At 39.4% G+C, this 12,073-nt stretch overlaps 1 protein-coding gene across 14 annotated transcripts in view; it reads left to right on the forward strand.

Moving 5' to 3' along the window:
• Positions 1-12,073, forward strand: part of SEMA6D (semaphorin 6D) — a 591,099-nt gene that overhangs the window by 208,847 nt on the left and 370,179 nt on the right. For 7 of the 14 annotated variants that reach the window (XM_078334173.1, XM_078334193.1, XM_078334172.1 and 4 more), the window contains exon 2: positions 9,344-9,423. The exons of the other annotated variants lie outside the window; for them this stretch is intronic. The gene's annotated coding sequence lies outside the window, so the exon portion shown is untranslated. The remainder of the gene's footprint in view (positions 1-9,343; positions 9,424-12,073) is intronic. 14 annotated transcript variants of the gene reach the window in all.

Genomic DNA, 12,073 nt, shown 5'->3' on the forward strand with positions numbered 1-12,073 from the left:
GGAGCAGCCTTTTACTGAAGGTTCTTCTTGGGTATTCCTCATCCGTATTTCCTTCTCAGCTATATAGTGTATCTTGTAGTTGTTCGAAGTCAGGGAGTGGCATATGCTGGAGAGCAGTGAGTTCAAGATGCTGTAGTGAGACAGCAATGATCTTCTATTAGGACAATGGCTCTTCAGAGGGGAAATTTAAGCTTGTAGTGTCACTCGTGTAACCACAACAGTGATTTATGTAATAGGGCTAGCAGTCTTCTCAAAGAGCATTTTCAAATTCATAAGGGATATTTGCAGCCTGAGCAGGATATCTGTGTTGGGTGCTTTCAGGTTATCTGCACAGCTAATAAGTGGAAAACAACATCAGCTCTCTTTTTCTGCATCCACCGGGCCCCTCCAGCATTGTACTTACGGACCTGTTTTCCATTTGCATTATTATACTGTCATTTGTTTACATTCTGTCTTCTTCCCATCCTAAGTAACTTCTTTGTGAGCCAGACATTTTTTGTTGTTGTTGTGCGTCTTTATTTCCCTAGGACTTACCTTAGCATTTTACATAAGGAAAAGCATTAATAAATGTTTGATGAATAAATAGATGAATGTTGAATCAAGGACAAGCCAACAATTCCTGGGACCTCAAGAGGCAACACCTCCATCATAGAGTAATGGATATTCCAGAGAGATCTGAGCCTGCAGCACTGTTCTCGCTAGGGAGGGAAACATGCAGAAACAGAATCCTGTTCTGTTCACAGTACAATCACAAAGAAAAGCAATTATGCATTCTGGGCTAGTCCAGACAGCTAGATTGGGTAGAGGTTCAGTCAAGTTGGTGTACTTTCTTGCAGTCCACCTGAGGAAGTTTGGATTTAATGAGTAGGAGGTGGCAAGATGCTTTAACAAAAGGCTTTTTCTCCTGAATCCCTGTGTTGGCTGGAGGGTTTACCCAGCCTCCCTAGATTTTGAAATAAAGTGGACCAGTAAATGCACAACTCTTCTTTTTTGTATAATCTCTGTTAGAAAAGAAAGGATGCAAGGAAAAAGTGTAAAACTGATGAGAAAACCCCAGCAATGACTGCCATGCAGACACAGATGTGAACAGTGCACACATCCTAGTAGGGAGTGTAGCCAGGTAAATGATTTAATGGAGCATGAACAGGGTATCATCTCAGTTCAATTTAGTGCAGCTCAATAAAAATTTAGTGAGCATCTACTTTATGAGAAGAAACATGAATGATTAAGACACAGTCTCTTCCTTTAAAGAATTCACAATCTAATACAGAAGACTCATGAGTTAATAACTTGTAACAGAATATGATGAACACACAAACAGAGGTGTGCTAGATACATTGCTGCCACAGAGGAGCAGAGGAGCAGACAGTTAGCTGCACTTGAGTTTGTCTTGAATGATATGTAGAAGTTCTTAAACTGTGTGGAGAGGGGGAGCAGCTGGGAGAGAAGGACCCCTCCAGTTAAAAGCAATAACATAGTCAAAGGCACAAGTAGGTGAAGCAGTGCAGAGTGTCAGTGTAGGAGATGGGGCTTGCTCTTCCCTTGGTGACTCCTGACGTGCCCATTTTATCAGAAATTCACTCTGTCTTTCTGGAGTTTGCGTGATGATTCTTGCTATTATATGCAGGATGGACTGACGGGATAGCCTCTAAATAGTGAGGTCAACTAGAAATCTGTTATAATAGTTTCAGGATGAGAATTTTTTGGTCCCGGCTAGAATTATGACTGTAAAAGAGCAAGGCTTGTAGAGGTGTGTTCTACAGAAGTAATTCTCAGCCCCATTTGTGTCTGATAGCTCCTGAGAAAGAAAACATGCTTCCATCAGTAACAGTGATAGCATGCTACAGAAGTGTTTCTTGAAAGGGATGTGGGATATCATTTGGAAAATCACCCCAAATGATTCTGGTGTACAGATTACCCTCTAATACCTTAGTAAGGAGGACCTCTATTCTAGAGAAAGAACAAAATTTTGTGGGAACCAAGAAGCAAAAGGCGTTAAGGCTGAAGATGTAAAAAATAAATGTTGCCGTTTATTGAGAACCTAAAATGAGTTGCCATCTTGGCAGTTATAATATTATTTTATTTATATTACTGTGGGGTAGGTATTATCGTCTTCATTTTACCAAGGAGAGAACTGAAATTCAGCTAGATTCTGAGCATTTTTCCAGCTCCAGTTACTACTTGTGGAAATGTCTGGATTCGAACACAGGACCATCTGATTGAAAAGTCTGAGCTCTTTATAGTACAGACCACTGCCTTTCTCTAAGACCTTTAATGATGTGACCTGATAGAATCCTAACATTGTATCAGAGGAATGCCTTTAATGGGGAAAATGAACTTACCCTAAGGCATAGGCTTTAAGATAAAGATGCCAAGCTAGTACTCTGATCTCTTGTCTCTTTTTCTCTGATATCACCACTATAGTGTATATCAGAGAAGGATAATGACTCACATGCTGTTTTGTTAAAAGCATGTGGGAGAGAAATTAGTGAGTAATTCATTCATTTTCTTTCAATCATTTACCAGGCTTATATGCCAGGTATTTTGGCTCAGTGTAAAGGATAAAAAGGCATATTTACAAGCATTGCTCCTGCACTCCAGTAATCCATAGTTTCATACAGGCTAAAACATGTAGCATATAATTCTGGTGGAGAGTGCTAAGTGGTCAAGTAGAGACGTGTGCAAGGTGTCATGAGAAGGTCTTCACCTTGCCAGTCAAGTGGCAGCTGCTTCTTAAAGAATGAGTAGGAGATGTCCCTAGGGGGAGAAGTGAGAAAGGCACTCCAGGAGGAGCAAGCAGCAGGGCAAAGGCATGGTGCACTGGAGTGTTTCAGGAGATGCAAGCAGTGCTGTGTAACAAGAGCTGCAAGCAAGGACCGGGCTGTTCGGGGCTTTGTGTTCTCTTCTGAGGAGCAGGAACCTAGACTCCTGAGTAGTGTTTTAGTATCTGGGAGGGGTGGCGACTGTAAGGGATTGGAGTGGGCGGCCTGAGCTTAGTGTTTCAGAACAAAATTTGGAGAGCTGGTGGGGAAGGATTTGGTTGGAGGGTGGTGTCAGGAGAGGCAGATCCCAGTCTGTTACAAAGTCCCACTGCACATAGGGTCACGACCTAGTCTGAGTCCCTCCTAAACATCACCCTCCACCAAACCCCAAACTCATTCCACCACCTCAGAGGGCTGTCATTCCAGTGGGAATGGCGGAGGAGCTTCACCTAGCACTTAAAAGCATGAGGAGTCCAGGATTGAGGGCTGCTCACCAGCCTGTAAAATGAATCAATGCCTCAGGGCCTTTTCCATAGCAACAAAATTAGTCCTTGACACCTAGAGGTTCTTGCTTCCTTTGTGTTTCCTGAAGCCTTGCCTCTTCTTTTGACTTGTGTAATTCCCTCATCTAGCTGGAAGCCTCATATAAACTCTGCTGCACTGCTAATATTTCATTGTCATTTTCAGCTCTATTACATCCTTCTCTCAATCATTCTTTAGAGCAGGAGATGTCATCTAGAGGGGTCTGCAGCTTGCATAAATGAGTTATGAATCCTCATAATTTCAAGAGGGTTACCAAACCTCTTCCCAGCAGAACCAGGCATCTGGTAGCTCCAAAGTGTGAAGAGGACATTATGCATATGTATGCAGAGCCACATGCCCTACAGCGATTCAGAAGTACTTGCTACACTTTCACTCAGGGGGGCCATATGCAAGGAGACCTGAGAATTGCTCTTTGAAAGGAAGCTACTTTAACGTATCCTTTCAGTTTTCTATTCTCTGCACAAAATTTCAACTTTTCCTGAACCCATGAAAGGAGTGAGGAAAAGGGTTTGACTGAGTGTGCAAATTATCTGTCATATACAACTTTGCACATATGTAGTCGGGTAACCATCAGCAACTACTGAAGAAAGTGAAAAAGCCACAAAGCTCATTCTACGTGAACATAGTGAGGGCAACAAAATCAGGGACCTAGGTGAGTCTGACATGGATAATGTTGCCTGAAGAATTTTGAATGGAGAAAAAGCTTCCACTGCTTGTAGCTGTTTGACCTGGCTTGTTATTTATCCCCACTGAGACCTCCTGCACCTGTAAATGGGGCATAATAATAGATCTACTGAGTCATGTATTCTGAGAATTAGATTAAATAACATATTTAAAATAGCTTATAAAAACATACCACAGAACAAAAGCTAATAAAAATATACTTTCCATTTCCTTCCTTTTGATTCATAATAATTTATTAACAGTTACTCTGACTTCTAAAAATATGTCAAACTCATAGTGACTGAGAGTAAAATGGGGGCTACCAGGGTCTGGAGAGTAGGGAAAAGGGTAGATGTTGCTCAAAGGGTCCATACCATCAGTTATAAGATGAATAAGCTCGGGAGACCTAATGTACAGTATGACTATCATTGCTAATAGTGTATTGTATAACTGAAGTTTCCTAAGAGAGTAGATCTCAAGCATTTTCACCACCAAAAAAAAGTGACTATGTGAGGTGATAGATCCATTAATTAGCTTGACTGTGGTAATTATTTTACAATGTATACTTATGCCAAAACATCATATTATACTCCATAGATATGTATCCTACTTTTATTTGCCAGTCATACCTAAAAAAAAAATAAAAAAGAAAAAGAAAACCATAAATTAAAATAATTACTGTCCTATTCACTTTATTTAGTTTTTGTGGAAATTAAGTGAAACTACTGAATGTAAAGATACTTTGTAAAGTGAAAAATTCCAAACAACCAGATTTTGTGATTATCATCATTATTTTGGAGGTACTTAGGCTGTCATTGTTACAAAAATATTTGGGGAAGGTTTAGCTGAAGATGATGTATATTGTTACTGAGAAGCAGAGAAGTTGATGCATTCATCTGTCAAGCCCAGTTTCTATCCACCTTCTTGGTGCAAAAAGCTGCCAAATACCTCATATATGTATAAGGTGGGTAGTAGTTGGAAAGAAGAATTGGGAGGTGCTCTTTAAAAGTGGTATACACAAAGTGCAGACTTGCAGTTTTTACATTTCACAACTCTGAGGTGTTATCTTTTCTGGGACTTTAAGATTTAGCATGATTGTAAAGGCACATTGAAAGGATAACCAGCCAGAAGCTCAGATGCTGGCAGATGCTGCTGTCAGTTAGCATCATCCTTTCACAGGTGCTCTCATCCTTTCTCCCTCCTCTCTGCACCTTGGTGGTGGTGGAAGGGTGGGAGTGTTGGGAGTCTCCGTGTGAAAGGATGTGGTGATGAAGACTGGCAGAGTCTGAGGATGGGCCTCAGAAGGAGGGCAGTAGATAGAACTCTTGACCAAGTTGTCAGAGATCTGTGGTTTCTCATTTGCGCTGTCTAAATTCTCTTTCTCAGTAAGTGCCAACATTTTCTCCTCCCCGCTTGTGACCTGGTGTGGAGGTGGAGAGGGGTGGTGGAGAAGACAACTACCTTGGCATGTTCTGGCATCCTCAGACAGGCCCGGGATTGAGCCCCAGCTCTGCCAGCTACCTCTTGGAGCTGTTTGACCTGGTTTAAGTTATTTATCCCCACTGAGACTTATTGCATCTATAAATGAGGCATAATAATAATGTAATAATGTATCTTCTGAGTAGTGTTTTCAAGAATTAGATTAAATAATATGTTCAAAATAATCATATGAAAACATTCCACAGAACAAAAGCTAACAAAAATATACTTTCCATTTCCTTCCTTTTGATTTATAATAATTGGTTAACAATGACTGACTTCCTTCTGTATAACACTCTCCTTATCTATAAAAAGGGTAAACTAAATGACTTATAATTCCTGTACACTAGTAAAGGCTGAAAATTCTTCCACTCCCAGTGCTATAACCAAGAAACAAATGAGGTTGCTCTGTGCATTCTTACGTACATGAGATAAAATTGCACAGAGAGATTCAAAGGGGGGAGTTTGATCTAGGTATTATTGGACAAGTAAAGTTTTAATAAGCAAATAGGTATTGACACAATGGGGAAAGCCACACAGAACCTGATGCTGTTAGGTTTATCCAAAGCAATTTGGATAAACTGATTCATGCTAAGGTAATAGAGAGTCTCCCAGAACTATGCTTGTGATTTAGAAGTGGGCAACTCACAGGAAGCGTGAGCCTGTCTCTTGGAGAGCTTCTCTCTCCCTCCCAAAGCACACAGGCAGGAGTGCAGCAGAACTTGCAAGAGGTTATAGTTCCCCACTGACACTAATTTACATGAGAGCAAGGACTCTGTCTGTTTTGTTGCCAGTTGTGCTTACCGAATGCTGAACTTTGGATGAATAAATAAGTATCACTGATGCACTTAAAGTATTAATGCCTGAGTACAGGGTAAAATCCAGGACAAAGTAACCTAGTGATCTTTTTAGAATAGCAATTCTCCTGGAACACTTTGTGAAGACACTTCAGAGTACTTTTGCAAATGCTGATAGTTTATTTAAGCTTGTAGAAGCTTTTTCTTGCCTATTGTACAGCTGTGAGTGTGGGAACACAATTCTTTGGGGACCTGGGCATATGTTCTCTCCTGGAGAAAATCTGGGAGAGAGCCCCAAAGAACACATTGTACCCCTCTCTCTGCCAAGAAAAGAAAACCCTGCCCGAAATGTATCCTCGGCCAATGAGAAAGTATGAGCTGGAAATAGAGCTTTAAAAACTTAACTGTGTATTAGAAAGAAGAGTGAGTTGGTGGATAAGTTGGAAACTCTGGGTTCCATTTTTGATCTTCCACCATAATGATATCTCCCATGTACTATACAGTATGGTAAACTCTCTGGACTTCAGTTAGTCCCCCATAAATAGGAGATTAGTCCAAAAACATGTCAAGATACCTTCTTGATGGGAGCCTCATGCTCCCAATTTTATTGGTACTTCCTAGAATTGTGAAGCTGAAAAAATATTCCAATTTTTTGAATTCAGCTTTCTTATTTCATAGATGGGAAAACTGTGTAGTAGAGATGTGAAGTTATTTGTCAAAAGCCACCAAACCAAGTAGAAGCCAAGCTAAGATTAGGACCCGTATCCTCAGACCGCCCGTCCAAAAGCTCCCACCTTAAGAATCTGATGAAAGCCCTGGACCTACTGGGAGTGGGGAAGGGATGGGAGGAGCAAATGCACCACAAGTAAATTTATAAAATTTGCAAACTGTTGTCGGGGGGGCCCTTAGATTTAGGCTAAAAGCTCTGTGCAACACTATATTTCTGAAAATCGATGTTGGAACCAAATATTTAAGGAAACATTATTTTATTTTATATTATTTTGCAATAGAGTCTGGCTCTGTTGCCCGGGCTGGAGTGCTTGACTCAACTGCAGCCTCAACCTCCTGGGCTCAGATGATCCCCTGACCTCAGCCTCCTGAGTAGCTGGGATCACAGGCACATGCCACCATGCACAGCTAATTGTTTTTATATTTTTTGGTAGAGAAAGAATTTCCCAATGTTGCCCAGGCTGGTCTTGAATTCCTAGGCTCAATGAATCCACTTGTCTTGACTTCCCAAAGTGCTAGGATTACAGGCATGAGCCACTGCACTGGGCTGGAGCATTTTCATATGTGGTGGGAAGTGTGCCTCTGGCTTCTTTGGTTTAAGAGCTTAGTTTGGACAAGAAGCATTAAAACACACAGGAACAAATTTAGGTTTATATCTGCCCTCCAAGTAAGTCTTACTAACCTGTTTTGTTGATAGCAGCCTCTGATTGGTAAAAAGCCAGTTCCCCTTTTAAATGTTATAGCTGTTTTTCCTTACAAATACTTCTGCTAAATTACTTGTGCTAAATACTTCTCCACGTTTGTCAGCCATGGTCAGATAACACAACAAGGGGCTGGCTAAAATGGAAAAAGTTTCCTCATTAAGTGAATCTGAAGGTGGCCCCTACTAATTAGCTCTTGAACTGGATCTTTGGGGTAGGTGCATTAAAATGACCTGCTCTTCTTGAAAATATGTAGCATATAGTCCTGGACTCCAGCCCAGACCTATTGATTCAGAATTTTAATAAAATAAGGCCAAAGAATCTGTGTTATTAAAGACTATCCAAAGCCTCTTATGCACACTCACATTTGAAAACAACTATTCTCGATACTGGCCCAAATATTTTTAGTCTTTGACAAAAATACTCTAATGATAATACTATCCTAAATGATTCTTTGGTCTTTGAAATGGTGAGTCTATACATGATTCAGACTTTTGGAAAACATTCATGTGTTGTGTTAGCTTGAACTCTTCCATTTTTCTCAAAGAAAATTTTTTTTCTCTCTACTTAAACAGAAGGAGATGAGTGGCTATGGCCTGACTAATGCCGTGGTGGACACAGTGCAGGGTATCAGCATTTCTTCTTGGTGGCACTCATTTTCCAGATGCTTCCTTAGCTGAGTTCTTGTTTTAATATTTACAGTTGAATGCATTCCTGCTATTGAAGAACTACCCCTATAGTTCTGCTTTGTTTCATTGAAATATAGAAATATCAAGGGTGTTATTAAAAAAAAAACTTCAGCAGATGTTAAATATAAAACTTATATCTTCTCTTACATCAAACAAGCTAACATGCACATTCATATACTGGTAGAACAAAAACCCATCTGAGAATGACGAAGTCTGACATTTTCTAACTTTAAAACACCTTGCTGACTATTTCTGAACTAAGGTTTCTCTGGTTTTCAAAGAGGCTTCATAGAACTCCTGGGGATATTAATTCAGCTACTTTTCTCCCCCTGTTTTCAGGTTTGGGATTCTTGAGTGCTCCCATGGGCTTATACTCCTTCTGTGTCTGTTTAACCACTTCTGGGTTCAGATCCCTTTATTCCAGTAGAGTGGTCAGAGCAAGAAAAATCCACTCCAGCCCTCAGAGCCTCATCTCAAGGGCAACAGAAGACATTTGGAAACTTCTCTTGGGTAGAAGTATCCTTGTCCACTCTGACAAGGGACTCAGTGAAAACCAAGTTGCCTTCCACTACCCAGTGTGTGGCCCATAGAATGTACACAGACATTGCATTTATGTAAGCAAATACTTCATTAAAATTGGCCTGGTTACTTTTTCCCCCACAGAGACTATGTCCTGTTTACAGTTTATTAAAACTACCTAGGCAGTGTACCATTATTCGTCCTGCTTGTATTCATGAATGGCCTGTTCGCAATAGGAACATCCAGGTAGAGATCAATAATCGGTCTCTTAGTTAGGGCAGAGAGAGAAAAAAAAAGAAAATCGACTGGTGCACTGCATTCAGCTGTGTTTAAGAGGACTTATCATGAAAGCAGCAGCAGGCATTTATAAAGCAAGCTTTCCGGCAGTGCTGGGAAGACAGGGTTAGAATCATCATCCATCAGGCTCTGTTTCATGCACGCTTTCCTTTGACTTTTGGCAGGATCTCCAACCTGAGCATATGCCGGTTGACATGGGAACACTGAGGCCAGCAGTTTAAGGATTTCACATTTGCTTGCAGTGGTAAGATTTACATATATAACAACGAAGGACATTAAATATTACTGGGTTCTGGCTTTTTTCATTAGATGTAAAACTGAAATTGTTTAGGTATATCTTTTTTGATCAGTCAAGATCTCTACTTTGCTACCTTGCAAAACATAGTAAACACAAGAGAAATTCATAATCCATAAATATTGAACATAGTGTTTGTTGGTACGAGTGAAAATAGGGAAACTAATAATTAGATTTTTAAAGTTTCTGTACCATTGAACTAAGTGGAGGAAATGGTTTCCATTTTGGACAATGAAACTATTTGTATTCAGAAGAGATGTGATTCTAGAGCACAAAGGGACAGAGTTTAAGATCAATGGAGAGAAAGAAAGGGAAAGTGACTCTGTTTTTCATTCCGCATGGCGCAGTCATATCCTTAACAGGGGCCCAGATATTTGGTGTCTAAAACAACCACATTTTCAGTTAGTTAGGAGATTATGTAAAAATGAAGACTCTCTGAGGCTGATGATAGTGCATCTTCACATGCTGGACACTTGCTGCCATCAGAGACATCTGCACGCCATTACTTTAAAAAAAAGTTATAATGGTGACGGTATTGAGAGATGGATGGCAAATTGTGTTACTGGAAGCTCATTTTGAAAAGGGAAGTCTTCCACTCCTCTGTGTGTATGTGTATTTATACATATGTGTAGATAAAAACACATATACTCTCTCCCTTAAATCTGAGGCCAAGATATAAGATTTAATAAAGTAATCATTCCAATTTATATTCTTAATAAAAGATAGTACCATCTCTGGACACATTTTCAATATGAAGTAGATATTGTGCCATGATAGGGTTAAATAGTCAAACAAGATCATCTAGGCCTCAGTGGTTTCTTTGGACCCTGAGTTGTTTAATTTAATAAATTACATTTAAAAAATAATACCCATTCCATTACCATCTTCCTTTAAGCCAGATCTTCACGGAGTGAGGCTATGTTTAGCACATTCAGTTCTCTTACAGCTACTATTTTAACATATTCTATTTATGTATTTATTTATTTATTTTGAGACAGAGTCTTGCTCTGTCAGTCAGGCTGGAATGCAAAGGCACAATTACAGCTCACAGGAGCCTTGAACTCCTGGGCTCAAAGGATCCTCCCATCTGAGCCTCCTGAGTAGCTAGGGCTACAGGCAAATGCCACTATGCCTTCCTAATTTAAAAAAAAAATGATAGAGATAGGGTATCACTGTGTTGCCCATGCTGGCCTTGAACTTATGGCCTCAAATGATCCTCTTCCCTTGGCCTCCCAAAGTGCTGGGATTACAGGTGTGAACCACTACATTTAGTCCATTTACAGGTGGTCTTGTCGCAGATATATGGTGCATTGAGCAAAATGTGACTTTGAGTAGTCTGATTTGCTCGTTCTTGGATGCTGAACATGGCCTTACGTCTGTGAATTTCTGAAGGATGTATTTTGGAAATTCAGCATTCATATTTATTCCTCTTAATATATTCTTCTCAAATAGCCTTGCTGCTTTATTCAGTCATATTATTGCAGTAACTTTTAGTTTAACAGCTTGTATTCTCAAAATCTATTTATGGAGCAAGGGAAGAATGATTATGAAATAGCTTGGAAGATGCATTACTTAAACCGATACCTGCAACTGACAATATAACTTCACACTTTTATGCATATAAAAGTAAATGATTACATCATTATGGTTTCTTTTATCTGAATATTACATTCCCCTTGAAAATTAAATAACTCTGCACTTGAGTTTCATGTTTTATTTCATGATTTAGAAATGCTTTCTAGGAACTACCCTAATTTCCAAATATAAGTCATGGTTTTCTCATATGTACATGGAATTTAAGATAACATCCTAATTAGAGTCATTAAATCTTAGATGTCAGAAGGGGCAGAGCTAAACTGAACAGGGCTTTTAAAAATCCCCAAGGCTGAGCAATGTGAGGAGAGAAAAAGAGAAACATGCATGTGATTGGCCTTAATGAAATTATAAACCTCTGTGAAAGTGGCCTACGACTCACTTCTGGACCACAGAAGTCATTATTTCATCTGAACAGTATATATCAAATTATGCTTTTTGTTATCAAAAGTGAAAGCCTACAAAAGAAATCCAGTAGACCATGCTAAATTGAGTGGCATCATTTAGCAAGTGGAAAGATTTTCTTAGAACTAGCCTTGGAGTTTCTTGTCTCTCTAGAGAACCAAAGATCATACAGAATCCTGTCTCACTTCTGCATATGAGGACACTGTTGAACAGATAGACTTGTTTGAGAAAGAATATATTCACGTAGAGTGACAGAGCAGAAAAACACTAATGTAGAAACCAATGTACCTCATTCTTAATCCTAAAACCATACATGACTTTTCTAGATAAGGTTTTTCTTCTTTTGTCTCTAAGATTTTAAATAGTCTCTTAAATGTCAGGTCTTAGTTTTTAATTTGTAAAAGGGGTTTAATACTTACTCTATTTCTCTGTAGACATAGCTGGAGATAAAATAATAAGTAAAAAAAATACTTTGTGGAACTTAAATTCACTACACAGAATTTAGTATTGCTAGAAAGTTGATTCCTTATTAATAGCACTTGTCTGATTAGAACATTAGGTCAGAAAGGCATCTTCATTGATCTATGTTTTCACATTGAAC

Source organism: Callithrix jacchus, chromosome 8, assembly GCF_049354715.1.
Source record: "Callithrix jacchus isolate 240 chromosome 8, calJac240_pri, whole genome shotgun sequence".
NCBI classification, from domain to species: domain Eukaryota; kingdom Metazoa; phylum Chordata; class Mammalia; order Primates; family Cebidae; genus Callithrix; species Callithrix jacchus.